The sequence below is a fragment of the Phyllopteryx taeniolatus genome, chromosome 8 (genome assembly GCF_024500385.1).
Source record: "Phyllopteryx taeniolatus isolate TA_2022b chromosome 8, UOR_Ptae_1.2, whole genome shotgun sequence".
Classification (NCBI taxonomy): Eukaryota; Metazoa; Chordata; class Actinopteri; order Syngnathiformes; family Syngnathidae; genus Phyllopteryx; species Phyllopteryx taeniolatus.
In genome coordinates this window covers 13,026,680-13,051,304 of record NC_084509.1, presented here as the reverse complement: position 1 = coordinate 13,051,304, position 24,625 = coordinate 13,026,680, and the positions used below count along the sequence as shown (strand labels likewise).

At 40.3% G+C, this 24,625-nt stretch overlaps 1 protein-coding gene across 9 annotated transcripts in view; it reads right to left on the bottom strand.

Annotated features, from left to right (window-relative positions):
• arhgap35a (Rho GTPase activating protein 35a) overlaps positions 1-24,625 on the bottom strand; it is a 117,951-nt gene that overhangs the window by 68,781 nt on the left and 24,545 nt on the right. Inside the window, exons 2-3 of one of the 9 annotated variants that reach the window (XM_061782987.1) lie at positions 17,989-18,160; positions 15,636-15,720 (exon numbers count right to left, since the gene is read on the bottom strand). The exons of 4 other annotated variants lie outside the window; for them this stretch is intronic. The gene's annotated coding sequence lies outside the window, so the exon portion shown is untranslated. The remainder of the gene's footprint in view (positions 1-15,635; positions 15,721-17,988; positions 18,161-24,625) is intronic. 4 more of the 9 variants (XM_061782988.1, XM_061782990.1, XM_061782991.1 and 1 more) reach the window with 4 other exon arrangements.

The following is a 24,625-nucleotide window of genomic DNA, read 5'->3' as shown; positions in this document are numbered from 1 at the left end:
TACTTTTATGGAGATTAACGTAAAGATTCGCAGGATGGGGATGGAAAAGTAAGTGAACCCTTGGATTTAATAAGCACCTTTTAGTGGTGCTCTTCATAAATAACCAGTTAATAAACTGAATAGTGAAATATGCTGGCCTCTTGGAAGCTACTTTTGGAAAGTTGGGAAGCCCAAAAGATACCACTCATGGTAGCCAGCCAGTCTACTGCATAGGTTAAAACTGGGAAGACCTGCCAAAACTTGATAGTTTACGATTGTCAGCCGGACCACCAGCGAGACGCCCCCGGCCTAGCCAATGGACCAAGAGCGCCTCCAAGAGTGAGATAAATGCCATAACAACCTTGTAGTTACAGATACCATTAGAAAGCAAGAAACTCTTAATAACTAGTTGTATTTTATGGTAAAAGAACACCAGAGACCATTAAAAACTAAATATATATATGATTATATTGCATTACTTAATTATATTAAAAATATCAATGAAGGTGCTGAGACACAATTATAAACTAACAACTTGAGGTAACGTGACATTGGATCTGTTGTGACACGATTAGAAACTATGCCATTTTCGGGAAACTTGGTCTGAGCCAATCAAGACCAAGAGGAGGGATTTAGAATGAGGTGGGCGAGTCCCAGATGGAGTGTATTTAAACCCGTGTCTTATTGGAATTGTTCAGTATTTTCGTCGTCCTGGCGAGTTGCTCTGTTTGTTTGAGGCCTCGAATAAACATTCAGTAATCAGCTCAAGCTATTTCTTTTGGTTTCATTTCAAGTCTTAGTCCAAGTTTACTTCTTAAAACTATGAGAGCTACATTCAAATTCAAGTCCATCGCTTGGCCACCGTCTTCTGAGAAGAAGCAGCCTTGGGAGCAGAAGGAGAGCGGACCAAGGCTGGGGACAGCACCTCACCAGACGGGTGCCACCCGACAAAGGAAGCGGCAATTTGGGACACCACAACTACCAAAGATCTCCGCCTATCTGTCCGCTCCTGAGCCAGCGCTGTCAACATAAACGTGTGCTCTCAAATGTGGGTCTAACCCTACACAGAGGCAACCAATCAGAGGAAAGGGGGCAGTCTTAGCCAAATATGGACAAAGCGGATACAAAACCCAGTCAAACAGTAGTAGCGGTCAGAGGTGCCTTTTCTGGACACCCATATGACAAAAACCAAGGTGCTTTTTTAAAATGAAATTGAGACTTTTATACTACGCCCATGTTAGTGAGACACTCTATGGAGGTCTAAATGGCCAAAATATGGGACCTTTAAACAGACTCTGTTTGTTTATTCCAGTGATTTAAATGAAGATCAGACCATATTTTACGATTAATCTATGCAGAAAATTAAGAAATTCCAAAGGGTTTACCTACTTCCTCTCACTGCGACAATCAATAAGTACTTTCAATTGCTAATTGTTATCTAGTCAACTTTTCAAATCATTAATCAGTCTCAGTCCATACTAGAATATAGTATTGTGCATGACACTGCTGCCAAAGACGAGTGAATCAATGCAGAAAATGTGAAAAAAAGCTCAAGATACAATTGAAAACCCCTGGACCTGCTATAGTGTCCAGTATTGATGATTTTTTTTTGTATTGGTTTCCAAGGTAACCAAATGTCAAGGCATTGCCAGTGCTGCAGTTGTGGAGCCAGGAATGAACGTAGAGGGTAAGTGGTGAATTATTGCAAGATATCACTCAAGCTGACAAATGAGGAATTATGTGCAATCTATTATTAGTTTATTTACAATTACTTGCTACAAACTACCCCTGAAATCAACCCATTCACAACATTACATGGACAGTTATGAGTATGTTTTACATGCAGCATCCCTTTCACTGCTGAGGTCTGCTCCAATGACGCTCACTAAACACAGAGCACCACATACCATCTTAATCACCCTTCTAATCTTTGATCCCAAAGGAGAGGGGGGGGGGGTTCGCTTGCACCCCCCATAGGTTCAACAGCACACCAAAAAAGGTACAGGTCTATCTATTGGTGAGTAGGCTGAGGTCATTAGTGTGATTGTCACATGTAGACAAGGGATTATTTCTGTCAGCAATCCACTCGACAAACATCGGGGGACTTTGGTTTGTCATTTTCGTTTCCTCCATCACTTACACCTTGTTCTTTCTTGCCAGTCTGCATGGGGAGCAAGGCAGGAAGGGTGAGTCAGTTATTAAGATGACTGTACGTGGAAGTTGAGTAGGAATAACCTTAATTGGCACTCTGAACAAATGACCTTGAGTAGGCATTTGGAAAGCCCACTCACACGGAGACAGACTGGCATCCAAATGGGATCCAAATTCACAAATTCACAGATAAAAGTAATTAATGTATTTGTCAAATAATAGACTCCACTCTACACAACAACCCAACTAAAGAGTATTTACTGGCGTAAGGCTGAAACCTCCTTTGTCCAAATTTTCTTCAACTTCATATTTTTTCAGAAATTGATACTATTTGTCAGTCCCCATGTGAGTATGTTATTTTTACAAAGTATTCACCAATCTTAAGTGTTGAAAATGGCTTGCTCTCTTTGACAATGCAATGCTAATGGCTCAACAAAAAATGTTTGGTTTCCTGAAAAGTGATGGTTGCAGAGATACGAGGATTCCGCCAGACGTCAGCAATACATTATACAGTACCCAATGTACAACCCCAATTCCAATGCAATTGGGATGTTGTGTTAAACATAAATAAAAACAGAATACAATGATTTGCAAATCATGTTCGACCTATATTTAATTGAATACACTACAAAGACAAGATATTTAATGTTCAAACTGATAAACTTTATTCTTTTTAGTAAATAATCTTTAACTTAGAATATTATGGCTGCAACACATTCTAAAAAAGCTGGGACAAGTGTTGAAAAAGACTGAGAAAGTTGAGGAATGCTCATCAAACACCTGTTTGGAACGTCCCACAGGTGAACAGGCTAATTGGGAACAGGTGGGTGCCATGATTGGGTATAAAAGGAGCTTCCCTGAATTGCTTATTCACAAGCAAAGTTGGGGCGAGGTTCACCTCTTTGTGAACAAGTGCGTGAGAAAATAGTCTAACAGTTTAAGGACAATGTTCCTCAACATACAATTGCAAGGAATTTAGGGATTTCATCATCTACTGTCCATAATATCATCAAAAGGTTCAGAGAATCTGGAGAAATCACTGCATGTAAGCGGCAAGGCCAAATACCAACAATGAATGCCTGTGACCTTCGATCCCTCAGGCGGCACTGCATCAAAAACTGACATCAATGTGTAAAGGATATCACCACATAGGCTCAGGAACACTTAAAAAAAACAATGTCAGTAAATACAGTTCGGCGCTACATCCGTAAGTGCAACTTGAAATTCTACTATGCAAAGCAAAAGCCATTTATCAACAACACCCAGAAACGCCGCCGGCTTCTCTGGGCCCGAGCTCATCTTAGATGGACTGATGCAAAGTGGAAAAGTATTCTGTGGTCCGACGAGTCCACATTTCAAATTGTTTTTGGAAATTGTGGACGTTGTGTCCTCCGGGTCAAAGAGGAAAAGAACCACCCGGACTGTTATGGATGAAAAGTTCAAAAGCCAGCATCTGTGATGGTATGGGTATCTGTGTTAGTGCCAATGGCATGGGTAACTTACACATCTGTGAAGGCATCATTAATGCTGAAAGGTACATACAGGTTTTGGAGAAACATATGCTGCCATCCAAGCAACGTCTTTTTCATGGACGCCCCTGCTTATTCCAGCAAGGCAATGCCAAACCACATTCTGCACGTGTTACAACAGCGTGGCTTCTTCGTAAAAGAGTGCAGGTACTAGACTGGCCTGCCTTCAGTCCAGACCTGTCTCCCATTGAAAATGTGTGGCGCATTATGAAGTGTAAAATACAACAATGGCGACCCCGGACTGTTGAACAGCTGAAGCTATACAACAAGCAAGAATGAGAAAAAATTCCACCGACAAAGCTTCAACAATTAGTGTCCTCAGTTCCCAAACGTTTATTGAATGTTGTTAAAAGAAAGGTTGCTGTAACACAGTGGTAAACATGAGCCTGTCCCAGCCCTTTTGGAATGTGTTGCAGACCTCCAAAGGCACGACTCCACTGGCAGCATTATTATGCAAAACACTAGTATGGAAACAAGAATTGAGAAAACTGTTGATTCTCCTTTCCCTTTAAAGGTCCAATGTTTTGATTATTTAGACTTCCAGAGATTGACTCTCTAACGTGGACTTACTATAAAAAGGTTAATTTCATTACAAAAAACACCTTGGTTTTGTCATGTGAGTGTCCAGAAAAGGCCCTTTCCTCTGATTGGTTGCCTCCATGTAGCAGACCCACTTGTGAGAACACACGTGTTCTTTATGTTGACATCGCTGGGTCGGGAGAGGAGAGGTAGGCGGAGACCTTCGTTAGTAACGTAGATAAGCTTGAGAAATTCGAATGACCTGATTTCAGGCCTTAAGCCAGAAAAACGTCTGGAACTCAGGAATGCATGGACGATTTTAATTCATATTTCACATGTTTACTGAAGCACCATAGAGACATTATAACATCCCAAATACTTAAAAAAATAAAAATAAAAAATAAAAATAAATAAAAGTTGGCAAAAAAATATGGCCCCTTTAAAACTATATATGTTTGAAAACATTTAATAAATAAATTGGTCATTAAGGTTCCTATAGTTTTAGTCAAATGTCCATCTTTTTTATGCCTTTTTACAACAGAATTAATTATTTGGGGGGGAGATGGGTAAATATAAATAAATAATTAAAAATGCATTTGTACAAGTGAAACCTCTCTCCAAATAAACGCTTGTGAAGTTCTGGAGTTAAGTAAAGACACTAAAGGCCCCCGACCATGTCAAATAAAGCCGCCTTGTAAATGCATTCTTGAGGAACAATTACAGCGACATGATCCATCCATTCACCTGGGAGAAGTGTTTTACAGCTTTTTAAGTAACAAACTAAACATTTGTGGGCATTAATCCCAAGAAGCAAAGTATTGCACCAACAGCAGACCATGCTTGGCTTCCAGCCCATAAGCCACTCTGATGTTTGGATTCTCAAGTGAGGTTCTTGCCCGACTTGAAACAATCCAAGACAGAAGCTAAATCAAACTCTTGGCACAATCGCATGACAACCAACACAGCTAATTAAATCATGCGAATTAGAAGACAAATAGGGCGGTGCAGAACAGCGAGACCAATCTAAACTCGATTGAGCCCTGACCACACTGGTAAATAATGTCCCGTTCATTCCCTCCACAATGCGTATTAAATTCCACGTCCACATTAATTGGCCTGCCAGGAGGTGTGTTTGCCAGGCTGCTATGCACACTGACATGTTAAGCTCGAGTCAGATTCCTATTTAGATCACTGCAGACACGTGACAGTGACAGCATGTTACGAGTGTACGTGTTCGACCTCGCCGTAATTAGGGTGATAAATCCTTGTCAAAATGAACAACTGCGCTTCTGTCACTTCTAACTCACATCACAGAGTTGTCATCACAATTCAAAACTAAAACGGTGCCTCTGTGAGGGTTAATCAAGCATTGTGTGTGAATTAAATGACTCAACTGTCAGCAATTGACTCCTACACCATGAGAAAAATACGATAAAAGGCCAGTATTTCGACTATGGTAACTTGGTGATCGAAGAAAAACATGAATCAAACTCTCAGATAGTAAAGTAAGATTTAAATAAAATGAAGCTGCAGTCCCTACAAAGCAGAACGCATAGGCCAATATGAACTGAGGTCATCGACGAAGTTTTCTTCCTACGGCTTATCACGAATTTGTATAAACGCCCCATAGTCACTGACATAAAGTAACGTAGTAGTTAAATCATAATTGCAGTGAATAGTTGTATGAAAAACACTTCTTGGCAATAAACAATCAATGAAAAACAGTAAGTACAGTGGAAAATGAGTGTACCTTCTTAGTCATGACATAATTTAGGCCAGGGTGTTTCAAAAGTCACTATGCACTTCCTTTTTTCTATTTCACTTCAGGTATCATTTGGACAGATGTAAGGCAATCAGAATTGGACAGCATAGGCGTTGCAGATTTTGTAGGCATATCATTCCTTTCTCCATGGCTCGCCAATTGACATTGGAACAGCGTCGAAAGGTTGGCAGGATGTTTTTCTGTCCTCGACCTCAGATAAGGGCCAGTTTGACAAACTTAATGGTTGTCACACTACTCCAAAGCGAAGTAGAATTTAGACTATTCATGGCAAGTTTCTCAAAACAGGATCTGTTATTGACAAACCATGCAGCAAAGCCAGGGAAAGTCTATCCGGACTGGAACTCAGCATCCACAAAAGCTCGGCTCAGCGGATGCTTCAGAGGGTGATCCAGCTTTACCCGAACAGACTTCAGGTTGTTCAAAGGTTTCATGCAGAGGATTATGATGCGCAACAACTGCTGCGTGGTTCGTCAAGAACAGATACTGTGTCGAAAAAAAGGATGGCGTAAATTGTACTACGTATTGGAGCAGTGTTACAGCCATAAAGCTTAAACTGGCTCTGGACTATGGGGGACAGAAAAACCTCTTGCCAAGTGGCTATTTTGCAACGCTGCTCCAATGTCAGTTAGCAGGAGAATGATATGGTTACAAAAACTCATGTTTCTTATTTCAATACATTCATAAATCAAAGACCCCCTGTAGAGTATTATTGCTCAAGCAAGTACCTCTTTCATCTGATAAGAGTCAGCCAAGGTAGCTGAAGTCTCAGATCACCACCATCAAACCAAAGCATCTTTCCAGAATAGACCCATTGTACATATGGAAATCCTTCCTTAGTACATCAGTTTACAATTACCATTCAATCGTGCAGTAACAGAAGACCTGCCATTGTTCGAAAGAATGGATGTAATGTTTATTTCAATGACAAAAGTGGCATACTGTGAAGATAAATAAGACTGCAGCACACTATAGAGGAAAAATGAGAATTAAGAGAATAGAATTGTGGCAGGAAGGATGTCTTTAAACACAGAAAACACCAGTGTTCATATTCCAGCACTACACAGAACACAAAGGAAGACATACTGTAACGTCTGCACCTCCAAGTGTCTCTCTTTGCAGGACATGTTCTGCTTGTCTTGTACAAGAAATCCCAGTGGAGCCAATATTCATGTAGAGAACAGCGGGAGAACATGGGAAATAAATAAAAAACAGCAGTGAGCTATGGGCTTTGTATTATCACAAAAACTAAAAATGTCCAGCCGCTCTGCTGGGCTGAATGAATGCACACGTGAACAGAGCACATGCATCAACTGAAGTATGAGGCAAGTGCAAAGGTGCACATCTACTTGCTGCAGACATAACACAACAACTGTCCATTTTTAATACGACTTGTTCTCATTGGGTCTCGAGTGAACTGGACCCTCTCTCGTTTGGCGAGAGCCGAGGTCCACTCTGAACTGGTCGCCTTCCGATTGCAGGGCACATAAGCATTCACACTCATACTGTATACACACCTATGGACAATTTAGAGCACACCTTTCAAACTCAAGGCCCGGGGCCAGATCTGGGCTCCACATCATCTTGTGTGGCCCACGAAAGCAATTCAAGTGCATCAACTTCCATGATTCTTGCTAAAATCTGTACCAAAATTTTTAATTGCCATATGTAATAAATAACTGATATCTTGCAAGCATTTTTGTTAGCAAACCCTTTTACAGTAACTTCAATAGTTGAACAAACTATTGTCCTTGACTTCAGATTTCGAAACTAATTATCCATCAATTTTTGTGTGTGCAAGTATTATGATGTGGCGATTAAACATTTATATGGTTTCACAGTAATAACGCCCCTGTCTGAGGGAAACCGTAACTACAATGTGGCCCGTGACAAAAATAAGTTTGACAACCCTGATTTAGAGTCAACGAATCTAACATACATGTTTTGAGAATGTGGGGAAAAGCCAGAGTACCTGGAGAAAACCTACACAAGCATGTGGAGAGCATGCAAACGCCACACAGGAGGCCCTGAGCTGAGATTCAAACCTCTCTACTGCAGACCTTGATAGAAAATCCATACAATCATACAGTAGCTCAATTTCTGTACATTCTTACATAACTGTGTCTTAGACATGCTGACTTGCTTAAGATTGACTAATGACTGATTAGACTGTTGACCATGTTTGTGGTTGTTGGGAAAGTTCCTCTTTGATTCAATCAGAGGATGACAAAGTCAGACCGCACCATCTTCCTGGGATGTGAGGACACAAGGGGAGTCAGATTCTGAAGAGAAGTGGTTCTCAAACTTTTTACCCCAAGTACTACCACAAAAAAATACTCTCCAAGGACCACGATTAGGAGCACCATCAAAATACAGTAGCATATTAGGCCCTAGTGTTAAAAAAAAGCGGGCACACCTTATACCGCGTGATGACTAGTTTAGTAGGGACATTATTAAACAGAAAAAGAAAACAATAGAATTTTTCAAAATAAAGTCAGAATGCAACAGTAAGAGTATGTATTTCTCAGAAAACGAGTAGCTACTTCTCTGTTCTTCCCTGCTTTGTGAAGTAACATCAGAGCTGTAATGAACTGACGTTAGTTATTTGCCTCGGTAGCAACCAAACCAAACCAAATGTAGACAAATGCAAACTCTCGTAGCTGGTTACAAACATTCACTTCATTGACAGTGTGGTAGTAACATATTAACATTATCTTGAATTTGTCAAAGAGTGTTGGGTGGCGCTCTTGTAAATGTGATATCATATTGGAGGTATTGACTCCTATTGTATTCACTCTTCGTAAGTTTTGCATATCCTGCCTTTACCAAGCCGGCCTGCGATACCCAAAAATAATTCCCGAAAGAGACGACAAAGAGATAAGTCATTGGGCTCACTGATTGCTCGGACCAATAACATGAGGGGGGGGATTATTTCACTGTGCCTGTACTGCCGACTCATACTGCTGATGGAAAGTTTTAACGGTTTTGAAACCGTGACTTTTTTAAAACGCAGTATAGCTTGTAGGGGTGGGTAAAAATATCGATTCATCAATGCATTGCAATTCCCCCCCCGCAATTTAATATCGATTCAGCAAATCCGAATCGATTCACCTCCTGGCGCTTTGCGTGTGATTCGCATTGTATGGCTTTTGCTGCGCTGAGATAGTGCCACCATGTGCTCCTTCTGTACGTCTGCTAATGTTCAATACCACCAACTTCCTTTGTGGTACGGTACTGCAAATACAGTCCCTCAAATGACTGAAGCATCAACATTTATTTTTTGAGGTTTGATCTTCTGGTATCAGAGGCATTGACATTTCAGACAGTGTCGATCCTTTCTCACGCCAGTGACGCTGCTCTAGCATTGTAACAAAAATAGTTTGGTTAATACATTATGCAGTGCTTGGGTTTTTGTATAATTTTCAATTTCATTCTTGTTGCTAGATGCCATACATTAAGAAATCAGCACATGTAGCATTAAGACAGCTGGACCTGACTGGTGACAACACTCCCATTCATCAGCATATCCCTGAAGAGTCCTCATCCCTGCACAGTGACAACAGTCTGCAGCACACAAATACACACGCGCACACACACACGCACACACGCGTGCGCGCACACACGCGTGCGCGCACACACACACACACACACACACACACAGCACTGTACAAGGGCCCATGTCAGCATCATCATCGATCGAAGACTGTGACTCGTGGGAGTGTGTGTGCACACATATATTATTCATCAGCATGCAATCACATGAACAAAGTGTCTCTGGTAGGAAAGATAAGGCCTTCTTTATTTCTGCCTCTCGCTTTTGTGTGAATGAATGTGTAGACGTCTGTATTCTCCCCAGTCGTCTGGAAAACAAACCATTTGTAAGGACAGGGAGGAGTGGAGAGACGGAGCGACAGCAAGACGCAAAATAGGCAAGTGCGTCTCAGGGACGTCTAAAAATAAGAGACAGAAAGGGAATCACTTATTGGACAGCGCCATGACAGAATGTATGAGGAAGGGTGATGGGGGCTTATCACGTCATATTTTCATTCTACTGCACAACCTTGAATTTATCAGGACACATTTTCTTGTACAGTGCAAAACACCACGTATCCACCTCCCTTCTTGAACACATGGCACTGAGTGCTCATGTACCCCTTTAGCTCTAACAAGACAACACTATCAACACTCACAGTGGGCTCCATTCCATATGCAGTGTTTCCACAAAACCAAACACACGCGTTGGCACTGGGAGAAGAGCATTTCACACAATCTCGCAAGGCATGAAGAAACGCTTCAATAGCACTACACTTAATCGTGTTGCTTTGTTTTTGTTTTTTAATATGCAGCGGGACATGAAAACACAACCCACATTTTCTGGCCGGAAAACTGAAAACCAGGGCACATCAGTCTGAAGGAGATAGGTTAACAAACAACAACAATGGAGGAGAACGAGTTTCCCCTGTATTTACTTATGAACTGTCCTGAGAGCCAAAGGAGGGGGAAATTGTTTCTGAGTACCCGCAATGAATGGCAGCCGCGGTGAATTTGGTTTATTTGCGGATGCCGAATCGCGACTATGTGAGGATCCACTGTACTATATAACTTTAGCCAGGAAACGAGCCAATATCTAGTTTGGTTACAGAGATCCAGCTAATAACATTTGTTTGGGAACTAATCTACTTGAATATCTCTACTTGTACGTGTAATCTGCAACCTGTATAATTATGTCTTGTTTTTCACTGATATGAAAGCGCATATGATTTTGCTTCAAGCAGGCAAATCCCATTTTATCAGACCGTACTCATGTGCTGAACTGGGAATTTGTTCTTCTGAACTCCGGAAGGAGATATAGGCTTCCCCTGTGCAGGGACAACCATTACAAACCTTCTTTAATTCGAGTAGCAATCAAGCTCCTGAACACCCATAAATGGGTCTGGCGGTTCTGTATTGGGAAATAAATGTACTACTCCAGCAATTCTATTGTGATGTGAGGGGAATACTTGAGTGGATACTATGATGGAGTGTTTGGAGGTGGTATGGAGGTGTACTGTATATGTGGTAGTACCGTCCAGTGTTGGTCTGTATCTAATCCACTACTGTCTTTTAAACTGATGTAGTTTGTTGTTAGATGTTGTTTCCCTTGTATGTTATTTATGTGATGTGGCTTTTTCCCTGTCTCTCAGACAAACTTCTCCCTGGAGGAGACCAATAAAGTAACCTGAACCTGCTTATGTTTCCATTAGAATTTAGTGGGAAATTGCCTGAAAATCTTCCTGTCACAAAAATACTGTTTAGCAGAACCCCTGCTTTCATACAGCCTAGCTTTTGTACAATTCGTTTTTGGTTACTTTTTTGGGCGAAATTGTGTTTCAGTTTTCGTACCAAAACCCTGTGACACCGCTGACTCAATTACCGGACTTGGGAACCCACACAAAGCATCTATCCGAAGCATTTAGTATGTTTTTTGTGCTAATTTATTGAGTGTGACTGCTAAAGGAGACATCATGGGCCTTCGATAAAGAAAGCAAGAAACACAATAAAATTAAAGAAAGAACTTGTAGCACAGTAAGAAAATGGCATACACATGGCTGATCTAGCCAGGATGGATGGAAGTCTGCCTCAACCACAGATTCCTAGTGGGACAGCCGACACGGGTCCAGTGACTCTAAAGATTGTCCTGGCAATAGTAAAAGAAAAAGGTAAGTAACCCTTGATAGGGGGATTCCCCTTTCAAGCAATAACTTCTCCTCCCTCATTGCAGTCTTCCATACAGTAACAAGAGTCTTCAATAAAAGTGACGTTAATATTCATTTTTTCCATTTCATTAGTCATTTTTTTTTTTTTTTTCATATTGTTTTATCTTTGTAAAACTATAGTTATTCTCTGGAAATGTATTTTTGTTAATATTTTTTGGTGACTGGAATGAATACATTGAATGTACATTATTTTCTATGGGAAATATTGCTTCAGTATAATTCAGTATGATTCAGTTTCAGTCAGAATTTTACAAACAAATTAATCACAAAAACTGAGGTTCCACTGTATTCTGTCATAAAATTAATTAAAAATGAGGTATTTTCATCATCTACTCAATAAAGCATGTTGCAAATTTTGTGTGAGAGTTTAGAATATAAATCTTTTTACCACAAAACATTGAATAGTTTGTTTGTGCACCAGTACTTTCCAAATGACAGACTGCCATAGGGTTAGTTCCAACATGATTAGTTGTGTAATATTTTACTTCCGCATGAATGCGCCTGGGTGATTAAACAATATATAAGTGGGGCAGTAATGAGCACTTCTATGTCCGTCACCATTGCTGGAGTCTAAATACTTTAGTTTAAAAGTACCAATAGGGCAGCTTTTTAATTGTATTTGTAAACATTACTTTTTCCTGCTTTTGATCCAAAAATGAGCTCACAATAATGTTATAATGCATCCATCCATCCATTGGCTTGTCCTGATTAGGGTAGTGGATGAGCTGGAGCCCATCCCATCTGACTGTGGGCAATTGGCAGGGACTGTTTGCCAGACAACCGCAGGGCAAATATAGTATACTGTAGTCAAAACTAGTGTCTAAAAGGAACCTAACGTGCATGTTTTTGGAATGTGGGAGAAAGTCAGAGTACCCAGAGAAAACCCATGTAAGCCCAGGGAGAAAACAATAATTCTACACAAAGACCCGAGCTGGGATACAAACTCGGAACCTCAAAACGGCAAGGCAGACATACTAACCACGAGGTGATCGTGCTGCTTAATGTTGAAATAAACAATATGTTAAATTAAAACTATTTGAACACTCTGTAGCCTACTTACTCATTCAACATAAATCTTCTCTATTTACACCAAAATGTAACAGGATTAGTGTGAAATAAAATCAAACTGTATGAACATCAACTCCCACAAAGACAATTGATGAAATAGAAAGTCAGCCATCGAAAAGGAAGAAAGTGGGGGCAGGCAGGTGATCACTAGATGGTCTATTGGTGGGAGATATGCCTTCTGTCCACCTCAGCATTTCTTCACTGTGCACAGGAGGAAAGGTCATTTTTTCTTCCTCTCTCCCCTCCTCTCGACATCACCGTCCTCCCATCACCACTTCTCCTCATCCTCCTTTTCTCCCATCGCATTTATCTCCGCCCTACCTGCTCTAACATCATTCCCCCTGACTTTTATCTCCCCCTTTCAGCATCATCCTCCTCTTCCTTTGCCGCAACACCCATGTCCTCTCCATCCCCATCCTTCCTACTACTATGTTCTCAGTGCAACAGCCCATTCAGGCACTAAACAAAGCTGCCTACAGCATCATATGATAGCAAATCAAGCACAACCAAAATGCGGCGGACTTCAGATCTACTCAGCGGGGAAATGATCATAGCGAGTGGCAGGCCTCGATGGAAGAACAGTGACGTAAGAAATAGGGGGAGCAGAGGGGGGAGGAAGGTGGAATTTAATCGGAAAAATTAGCAAGGTAGCGTCTTAGCAACCTATTGACGTGATCACGTGGGCTCTGCACGCCATCCGGGCGCTGCTGGATAGAAGTGCTGGAGCATGGAATAGACTGCTTGTATAAGAGGGGTAAAATCTGAGATATGAGAACCAGTCTGATCCGATCCGATATTAAATATTCTTTTGCTGAGATCGGACCGATTTCCGATCTCAAAGATTGGATCGTCACATCCCTACTGCAAACTGAGAGATTATTTACACCGCTCAAGTACATGTTGATGTACAAATTTAAGATTCAAATTAAATTTGCCTCATTTCTTTGCTTTTATGTTTTGCACCTGATGCCGACTTCAATCTGTGCCACACGAATAGCATCCCCCTCTTTAAGCACTCTCATTCTGGAAAGGAATTGCCTAAAATCATTGTCTGTTTCACATAGTTTTTCACTATTACCAACTTCAAAGGCTAATCCCAAATGCATCCTCCAGGTAAATATTAAGTACAATATTTTCTGTTTTTATTGGCCATTTCTGAATTTGAAGTTAGTTCATTCTGTGTTGCGACATAACATCGCTCCGTCGCTTAATACATTTAACACTAACATCCATAAACTAATTAGATAATTGTCGGTGTCTTTCCTAATTAATACAAGATGTACTAGCGGATCAACTCTTGTCGTCGATGTTACGTGTGGTTCACAGTTCCGCTTGGACCACAACCAGGGCCACGACCCACAGCAACTCACGAAAATACAAAAGACCAGTGCAACAAATACGACACTGGGTGATCTGATGAGCAAAAATGTTGCTTAAACGTAAGAGTAGCAATAGAGAATGTCCGCTCCAGAGGTGGGTAGAGTCGCCAAATATTGTACTCAAGTAAGAGTACTGTTACTTGACAATAATGTGACTCAAGTAAAAAGTAGTCCTCTAAAAAAAATACTTGAATAAGAGTAAAAAGTATGCAGTGAAATAATTACTCAAGTACTGAGTAAATAGCACAAACAATAACAAAAAAATATATATGTAAAATAAAAACATTTGCAATTTACTGCACTGTGTTTTCTCAAGTTATAAGTGAGCTGAAATATCCACGTTTGGGCAGACAGTGCCAGACAAATACTACAATACATGCATTGTTTTTGTTCGTCTAAATGTAAACAAGAGGAGCGCGCCATTGCCTTCATGGTAACGACGGCCTTCCCAAAACGTGGTAGGTCATGTGACTTTCTTTTGTTGTTTGATTGGTGAACTAGACTTAAACGTCAGTAGCGCTTAAATTAGAGGCCACAAACAGCGCCCAATGTGGAAGTCGAAGTTGTAGTCTCGCGAAACAGTTGATAAATAAGCAATAATTGATCAATAAAAGCAGCGAGCGACATTTAAATCATTGTAACGGAGTAAAAGTACCGTTACCACTAGCTGCCAGCGTTCAATGAGTCCGAAACAGCCTATGGCGACGGCCTCCCCCTGCCCCCCAGGAAAAAGTCATCGGATCTATACGATTCACGTAAATGGCCTATTTTTAGTTCAAAACTGCGAATTTTGCCAAAAGGTGACTGATTTGCATGTATGAAGCACAAACTTTCTCTTATTCTGATTTCTCTTTTTCTGATTCAGGCATCACTGAAATCAACAGGTGGTGGGTTCGTGTAGCAATCTAACAGGGGTACCTCAAGCGCGTGTAAATATTTCACTGAGATCGGAGCCCGGTCACTTGCAAAATATGCAACTCAACTCTCAACTCTCATAAATGCACACCAATTTGAAAAGGCACCCACAAACACTAGCTGGCAAACAGCCTTAATTCCTCACTTCTGCCATCAGCAAATTCCCCAAACATCCTCCCATAACAGTGTAAAGACAGTCAATATACTGAAGCGTCCGCTTAGACGAAACGAAGACAAGCAGTGGTCGATCAATAACTTTTTTATTGTGAAATTTGAAATGCTCATTTCAAGTTTTTTAGAAATTCCACAGAGATGGCTGCCGTTTGTCACATTGCTTCTACAATATATTATTGGAAAGCATTTCCTCCTCCTGTATTTTTTTAATGTCCTATACTATTATTATATACTGTTGAAAGTAGCAACCCTTCAGGTATGTTATGTGGATTGGTGTTTAGAGTTTTATAATTTACGACCGTCCGCGAGGCAATGAAGGTGTCTGAATATGAACGGATGAGCGAGTGTCTGAATGTGATTGGATGAACGAGACTAGGGGTGGTACCTGTGCAGCCTAGGACGACAAGGAGAGTGCTGGAGCAAGTTTGGATTGGAGTTTGTGTTTGGAGAAGCACACAGTCAGTTGACAACTGCAACAAATATGAATGACATAATCAATTAATTGAATTTGACAACTATAATCACCTTAGCATCAACTACAAAAAAATTAAGTCATTCGACCCCTAAAGCACAGTATTAAGCCTTGTTAAATTGATTTCTTTGTCCTGACCATTAGCTTTGTAAAGGCAGTCATTTTCTACAGCAGTCATTGGACAGATGTACCTTATGAAGTGTCTAGTGAGTGTGTATATCCCCATGGTGAGATTAGGGAAGGAAATTGGGTCACCAAACAACACACACATCCACGTTTGAATACATGGGGGAGACGCGAGGAACTGAGAACAAGGACAGGGGAGGGACTGTGGAAGCAGAAGTGCAGCAGAGACCAAAATGTGCTAAAAGGCAGAAAACACGTTAATTAACGTGTTGTACTGCTCACCACTTTCCCAACATTCTGAGTCAGGGATTTGCATGGCTGCAGCACCCGTTGATGAGGTACCTTGGCCTGACAGAGGCATCATTATGTCATTGCTTGTTTGGTTTGTGTAGCGTGCGTGTGCTTTCATCAAGTTCAGTGGGTGAGTAAGACATCGTCCACTACATTTGTTGTCCATCTGTGTGACAATGATGTTTACAAAAGGTATTAAGTGACTGTTGTCATAAACCTATCACAACAAGGAGAAAATCTCATCAGTCTTTGGATTCATCAAGGAAAATTGGTTGACTTTTGCTCCATCAAGCATATTGGAATCGGCTGGTCTGGAAAACAAACAGGGTTCTTCTTCTGAAATTGAACAATGAAAAGGTTAAAGAGAATTGGTTGAGACCAGTAAAGGTGACAAGGAATGTGCTGACGCATGCAGAACATCTTTTGCCAGATAATATTCCAGATCAATAAAGTTATTGCTTTTACAATGAACAATAAACTGTGAATCTTAGCAGACAATAGATTAAAAACTGTGACTGGTATATGCTGACACAAAAAAGTACATAGCAATTATATGAGTCTCCTGTTGACTGATCTAAAAAGTCTCAGGACTCTGAGGGAATAACCGCAGCTAAGTTTTTTAACCTATTTGATAATGATGATGTAGTGTGACGAAGGATGCAGTGGAAATCATGTGTTAAAAGGAAAGAAGGAAGCCAGTGGATTCAGGCAGCAAATCGAGAGGTGCAGCTATTAGACAAATGGTGGGTAGAAGAGAGTGTGATGGCAGGATTTGGGATTTGAGTCTTTTAACTTCATTAGTTCCGCCTCAGTCTGGGGGCTGTAGATTATGTCTAATTAAGCAGCTTAACACGGTTTAAAAAGCCCCGCACAGAAAGCACAAGAGCCTTATCTGTCAACCTCCTCAAACGGTTCTTCACTTCCCCTTTTCTTCCCGTGGCAGGCGGACATAAATTCTCTTTGCATGGCCTTTAACGCGGGGAGAGATTAATGACTGCGACGTCGGTGTGATCGGGATAGCAAGCAGCCGCTATGATAGCAGGTTGGGTTGCTAGGGCATCAAGAGAGAGACTTGATGGAGAAGGGTGGGACCAGCCAAACCTAAGAGCCCCCTCCCCCTTGGTACACCACCGCCGGATTAGACTCCACATTAAGAGACCCCGCATGTTAGCATGCACATAAACAACCAGCTCAGCTTTCTTTAACGAGCAGACATCTTCAATGTCGGTAAATGAGACAGCTGGGTTCCATATTGCGGGAAAGGGATTTGGAGCTCTCCTGGAGTGCATATGTTTAGCGTAGCATATGTGTAGTAAAGCATTCCAACAGCCAGCATGTAAAGTAATTTTTTTTCCCCACGCTAAAATGGCACAAACTTCAGAGTTCGAATCCATGCATGACATCAGGCATCTCACGTGAGACTTGAGAGCATAAAAGGATTTGGTTTTTCTTTGGCTTTTTGCAACAACAGACCGCTGTCACGCATGATGTTACCCGAGACAACTGAATATGGCATGGACTACATCTGAGGAGGTATCAAAGGATTAACTCATGTCAGTGCGTGTTTAAGTTTTCTTTGGCTTTTTTTTTTTTTTTTTGCAACACTTGCACCAAAAGGATTCAATCAACAATCCACCTAACCTCCATAATACCAAGTCATTAACCCTTTTGAAATCGAGACTTAAAATATACTTACACCAGACTGTTTATTCACTCACTAACATAAGCCCTCCGTTGCTCATATTTTAAATTTTAACTGATGTTTTATGATGTTCTCATTTTCATTGCACTGCTTGTTTTCTTTATTATGTTTGTACAGTAGTCACTGATGGTGTAGTGGTACATTCACCTTACTTTGGTGCAGGCAGCGTAGGTTCAGTTCCCATTCAATGATGGTGTGATTGTGAGTGGGAATGGTTGTCCGTGTCTATATGTGACCTGCGACTGACTGGTGACCAGTTAAGGGTGTAGTCCGCCTTTCTCCTGAAGTCAGCTGGGACAGGCTCCAGCACCCCGCAACCCTGAACAGGATAAGCGGTATTGAGAATGGATGGATGTTTGTACAGTGTCCTTGAGTGCCCACAAAGGTACCTATGAATAAAATGAATTATTATTATTAACTCATTCACTGCCGTGGACCGTTTATATTTGTCAACTGGAATCCAACCACTGCCACCAACATATATCCTAATTTTTCGGGTATAACGCGCACCTATATGTATAATACGCACCCCCAAAAGTTGACCTCAAAATTCTGGAAAATCCTTCTACCTATGTATAATGCATTTTTACAATGCATGATGTTGCTTCTACCCATATGATCAAAATATGAAGTATTATCTGTATTTTGTTAGTTTTTTCAACAGAATAATTATTCTGAAGTCAAGCACTTTATTTGAACACGTAATACTTTCTTTTTATTTACTTGCTCTTATTTTGAAATTCACAGCCTTACTTTTATTTAGTAAATGAGAAAACACACAGTTGTGCTGATGTGTTTGATTACCTGGGCAGAATTTGTAACATGGGTACAATTACTTAAAGAAAACATGAACGGCCAGGCGAAAAATTTTTGTTTTATTTTAATGGTATTCAAATTAAACTGTCAAGCATTCCAGAAAAGCATTATCATCAAACAAAACATAACCATAAAGAAATTAATGACGCTTGTTGTTCAGTCATCATCGTATTTTAAAAAACAATATTTCAAAAATTCTGCCAGGGTATGTAAACTGTACATATTATGCAGTCATATGTACCCCTGTAATATTGGAATGAAAGTATATGCTACACATTTTTCATAGCCTCTAGGTGGCGCTGGCATATTAGAATGAAAGTGTACACCTTTCTCATAATCTCTAGGTGGCAGTGGCATATTTAAATGAACGTGTACCACTTTTTCATAACCTCTAGATGGCAGCATACAGTTTTTTTTCATTTCACCTATGTATAATGCACACCATTGCTCTGTTAAAATTTTTAGGGGAAAAAATGTGCATTATACACGGGAAATTACGGTATACTATATATGTCAAGTATGTTTTTCAACAAGTAGCCGTGGAAGAGGCTCTCACCCAGTTTGTCTGTGAAATTCAGGTTTGTGTCACATCAATTAGGAGGCAGAGAAATACTAACACAAGTCAAACACGTTTCGGCGCCGCACACTTGAACATTCATGAAGTGAACGACGAATGCCATGGACAAAAATTAAAAAGTTCGTCTCATAGCTGTATATCTGTAAATTAATTATTTTGTCATCATAAGCCCTTTCTCAGTCTTGTTTTTGCTGTTTTATATAGTTTGACGTGTCACAAAGGCAAATAATGTTTACATCAAAGTAATTTTTCTGCTTGACATATTTCTTTACACTAAAAGCTTGTTTTTTCCACTTTTTGGTCAGAAACCTGTGTTTTGATGAAACCAACTCATTTTCTATTGCTGAAAGGCTATAGAAAAACATTTTTCCTGTTGGTAGGTTTGGTGCTTATATTGTCACACAAGAATATTCTGTGGGTCTTGAAAGATCAATCAAACTGGTCCTAAAAGTCTGGCAATATGGGAAATGATGCTTTGAAAACAGCTGCCAGTGAATTAGTTAAAATGTTACTTTAAAAATTTGCCTGTAGAATTAATAAAGGTTTTACAATGGCGACAGTTTAGCCCTGGAAATGATTTCTATTTCCATTTTTTTTTTCTATGGGACCAAAATGTCAAGAATACATTACATTTTATTTAGTTTGAAACACTGCTGTGGAAATGTCAAGAAGAAGAAAGAATTTAATGAAAAAAACAAGACAAATAGTGGTGAAAAATCTCCACTGAGATGTTGCTGCATCTTATCACCTCAATGCTGCAGCTGCATGTTCTTCCACGGCTCTTTAGCCACTAAAACTGGACAACCTCACAAACATGTTCTAACATCTGGTTGTTGCCTTCAGGGGGAAAGGACTCAGCGGTTTTCTAAGAAGTTATGTTTTTTGTATTAAGAGTACCTATTTACACCAAACAATACTTTAATATGCTATTAAATGTTGTTGGAAGCACAGTGAGATTACTATGTATAGAAAATGCACAATAAATTTTCCTGAAATACCTCCCGAACACATCACCTTTAAGCACTAAATGTTTGTGTGCCTATGTATGTGTGTGTGCGGTATGTGTGTGGTCCGCACACGCCTCTTCTAAACCTGCTAATTATCGCACAGTTGGGAGACTGGACTGGCGTGTTTCAAACCAATAGGAAGCAGTGTTGGTATGACATCACTGGGTGCCGTATGTCAGCACAGAGCCATAATGTTGGCAGTTTTACGAGACCGGGGCGGAGTCCGGACTAGCTGCAACAAAAACGCACGAGGTCACAGTGAGTTTGGCTCTGCTCGGCTTTTTATGCCAGGCAACAGTCACCACCTCGGCAAGAGATTGTTCAAGGTACACAAATACACTCTTTTTCAGAACACATCTACCCAATGTTATTTTTCTTTAAAAGTACAAAATATTTCTATGGAATGCCAAACAGGGGTACCTGCATGATGTGTTCCATGATGTGACTGACTTCCTTGTTGTTCTTATTTCTAGTGAATGATCATATGATGGTAGTAAAGGGAATTAATTCATGCCAGACTCAAAACTGTCAACATTATAAAATCTTTATCAGCACTACAGGGAATACAGTATTTTAAGTAGCATCTTAACATTCTTCAGCTGAAAAAAAAGGACTACTAAATAATAATCAAAGTAAAACTACTCACACTTTGAATCGGCATGACAAACTAAGATTTGCATCTTGACAAGCTGACAAGCTTCTCTAACTCAACTCAACTTTTATTTTAACACACTTTAACAACAACCAATGCTGTTAGGCTTTCAATTCTATGCTATTCGCATTAGCGCCTTCTTGGGGAGAAAAAGGTTTGAGCATCATTGATATGGAATTGCATTGGTCATATTGTATTGAACACTACCTTGTGCCCATATTCCAAAAATATGCATGTTAGGTTGAAGAATATAATTTTAGGGTGTGCACACTTTTGCACTCGCAGGCAACATTTGATTTTTTTTTTTTTTTTAAAGGAGACAGATAGGCATTCCAATATGTTTAAAAATGTGTTAAAATTTTAAAGTTAAAAACCTTAGTCTTAATGCATAAAACGTGATTAAGTAATTAAATAAAAACAAAAAGATTAAATTAATAATTTAATGAAATAAATAACATTTTGTTATTTATCATATATGTAAAATTAATTAATTAAAAAAAAATCAATCAACCCATTTTTAAAATAAATGGTTTTATATAAAAAAAACAAAAACACTTTAACCTAAATTAAAGCAACAAATATTATGGGACTCCCGAAAATGTAAATGCGCAGTGGGCCAGATTAAAGAATAGAGGAGTATTAGTCCTGTACTGTTGCCACCACTGCGCTAAATTCTCCATAGGTGTGAATGTCTGTGTGACTGCCTATCACCCAAAGTCAGCTGGCATCTCAGCCGTGACTCTAACTAGGACAAGCATGACAGCAAATGGATGTATGGCTATTGTATTGAGCAGCTTTACCTGTTCCTATGTCACATTAAATTCCAATTTTGGTTCTACAGTATAGTTGTGATGATACTTTTCTTTGCCATAATTGGTACCCTTCTGTGGTGACGGCTGAAGTCGCCACAGATTTACTGATTTCTCACATGACATCACGCATGATGTTTGTTTGACTTTAACAGCATATTTTTCAGAAAACTTTTCCACAGCATTGCGTCATGTGTGACTACAGATTAAGCAAGATGGCCACCCTCAGGACAGGTCCATTTTGTTAACAAACGCCAATGCACCAGGGCGTTTGAGAAACTGGTCACACAGGGTCTGTTACAACAGCCTCTGATCCAAATCCGCTAAGCGTCTATTTTCTGACAACTCCTCCTCCACTCAGCCGCCCTGTCAATAGGAGCGCAAGTTGAGGTGTTTAAATGATGAAAGCTGGGGACAACAAACGGAAAGGAAAGGGCATTACGGCTACAGAGAAGTAGAGAACGGGGCGTGAGGTAGCGATGGAGAGATAAAGTCAAAGCATGATGGACGTGGCCAAGAGAAAGACTAGAGTGAAGAGAGAGCCGCTATCTGATAGAAGGGATTTGCTCTACCCTGGAACAGCAATTTACTAAAGCCATTCTGCACAGGCCCATCAATGGCGATCTGCTGCCAGATTAGACAACAAAACCTCATCCCTCGCTTTCTGTCCAGCCAATCAGAAGCAGGAAGCGGGTGAGAGGGAGAGGATGAAAGGATGACAGAGAAGAGGAGAAGGGGGTGAGGGGCTCTTACGGCCCTCTTGCCGTCTGTTGAATGAAGGAAAGCAACATACGCAAAATACATATTGGAGGGTGGATTGGATTTGATATACAGTGGTTACGGAAAGTTTTCAGACCCTCTTAAATTTTTCACACTTTGTTAAATTGCAGCCATTTGTTAAAATCATTTAAGTTCATTTTTTCCTCATTAATGTACACACAGCACCCCATATTGACAGAAAAAAAACGTAATTGTGGAAATTTTTGCTGATTTAATAAAAAAAAGAAAAACTGAAATATCACACAGCCATAAGTATTCAGGCCCTTTGCTGTGACACTCATATTTAACTCGGGTGCTGTCCTTTTCTTCTGATCATCCTTACAATGGATCTACACCTTCATTGGAGTCCAGCTGTGTTTTATTATACTGATTGAACTTGATTAGGAAACCCACACCCCTGTCTATATAAGACCTTACAGCTCACAGTGCATGTCAGAGTAAATGAGAATCATGAGGTCAAAGGAACTGCCTGAAGAGCTCAGAGACAGAATTGTGGCAAGGCACAGATCTGGGCAAGGTTACAAAAAACATTCTGCTGCACTTATCAGAATCAGAATCATCTTTATTTGCCAAGTATGTCCAAAACACACAAGGAATTTGTCTCCGGTAGTTGGAGCCGCTCTAGTACAACAGACAGTCAATTTACAGAACACTTTGGAGACATAAAGACATTGACAAAAAACAACAACAAACAACAATTGTGCAAAAAGATGCAGAGTCCTCAGTTCGAATGGCTAATATCGCAATAGTCCGGTGCAATGACCATTGTGCAAAGGGCACTGAGACTTCAAGGAGTGTATGCGGTTTAAAGTGACGAGTAGTGCGATAATCTGGGACAATGGTTGTGCAAATGTTACAGATACTCCTCAATCAGTGTGCAAATGGAGCAGATGCTACTCTGGCATGAGTGGCCACTATATGCAAATAGTGCAGCACGGCGAGACAACTACAGTGAGTGCACGAGTAAGGTTCCTAAGAGCACAGTGGCCCCCATAATCCTGAAATGGAAGACGTTTGGGATGATCAGAACCCTTCCGAGAGCTGGCCGTCCATCCAAACTGAGCAATTGGGGAGAAGAGCCTTGGTGAGAGAGGTAAAGAAGAACCCAAAGATCACTTTGGCTGAGCTCCAGAGATGCCGTCGGAATTGGAGAAAGTTCTAGAAAGTCAACCATCACTGCAGCCCTCCACCAGTCGAGGCTTTATGGTAGAGTGGCCCGACGGAAGCCTCTCCTCAGTGCAAGACATATGAAAACCCGCATGGAGTTTGCTAAAGACTCCAAGATGGTGAGAAATAATATTCTCTGGTCAGATGAGACCAGTTATCCTTGCTCACTGCCAAGTTCAGAAGCCTAGATATGCGCCTGTAACCAATGCCATCTTTATGTTTGCAACCATTACTTTGCGATGGTCTTGAGACAGTTCTTTACTCTTACCCATCATGAGATGTGTCTTGACTCACACCTTGGCAATGAGACCTTTTTCTAGGCCATCAATTAGGACTGAACCAGCTGATATTCATTTCCACTGACAAGGGGCTGGATTACTGTTTGATTATTGATAGATTTTAGGTGTTGTCTTGGCTTTCCATGACTTTGTGCACCTCCCTCTCATCGTGTTCAATACTTTTTCCCCTGGTTCATTTCACATTTTGACACACAACTTAATTTCTGATCTTATTTGTTCTACTTTCTTTGTATGTATGATTTGGGTTGTTCCCAACATCTGGTGAAATTTTAAGGTCAACAGCACCTTTGGAAGTATATTTAGTGAGATAAATTGTGACGTTAAATACTTATTTCAGCCGCTGTATGCAGTTTAAGGATAGAAGTCCAGCCCTCGTAAAATGCATGTTAGTAGTAAAACAGTTTTTTTTTTTTTTTTTAATTGCGGTTGGTAGTTTTTTACTTTGATTACTCAAGTACTCAACAACATATCTATAAGATAATTGATTCTAAAAAGATTCAATAGTGACAGCCCTAAATACAGTGGTGCCAACTTGGCGTTGATTTTTTTTTAATGAGACTCATAGTTAAAAGTTTACTGTCAAACTAAACATAAAACTAGAAATAATTACGTGTATTTAAAACAACTACATAGCTTTGCCTTTCAGTCGGCTAGCTCAGTGCTAATACATAATGGGA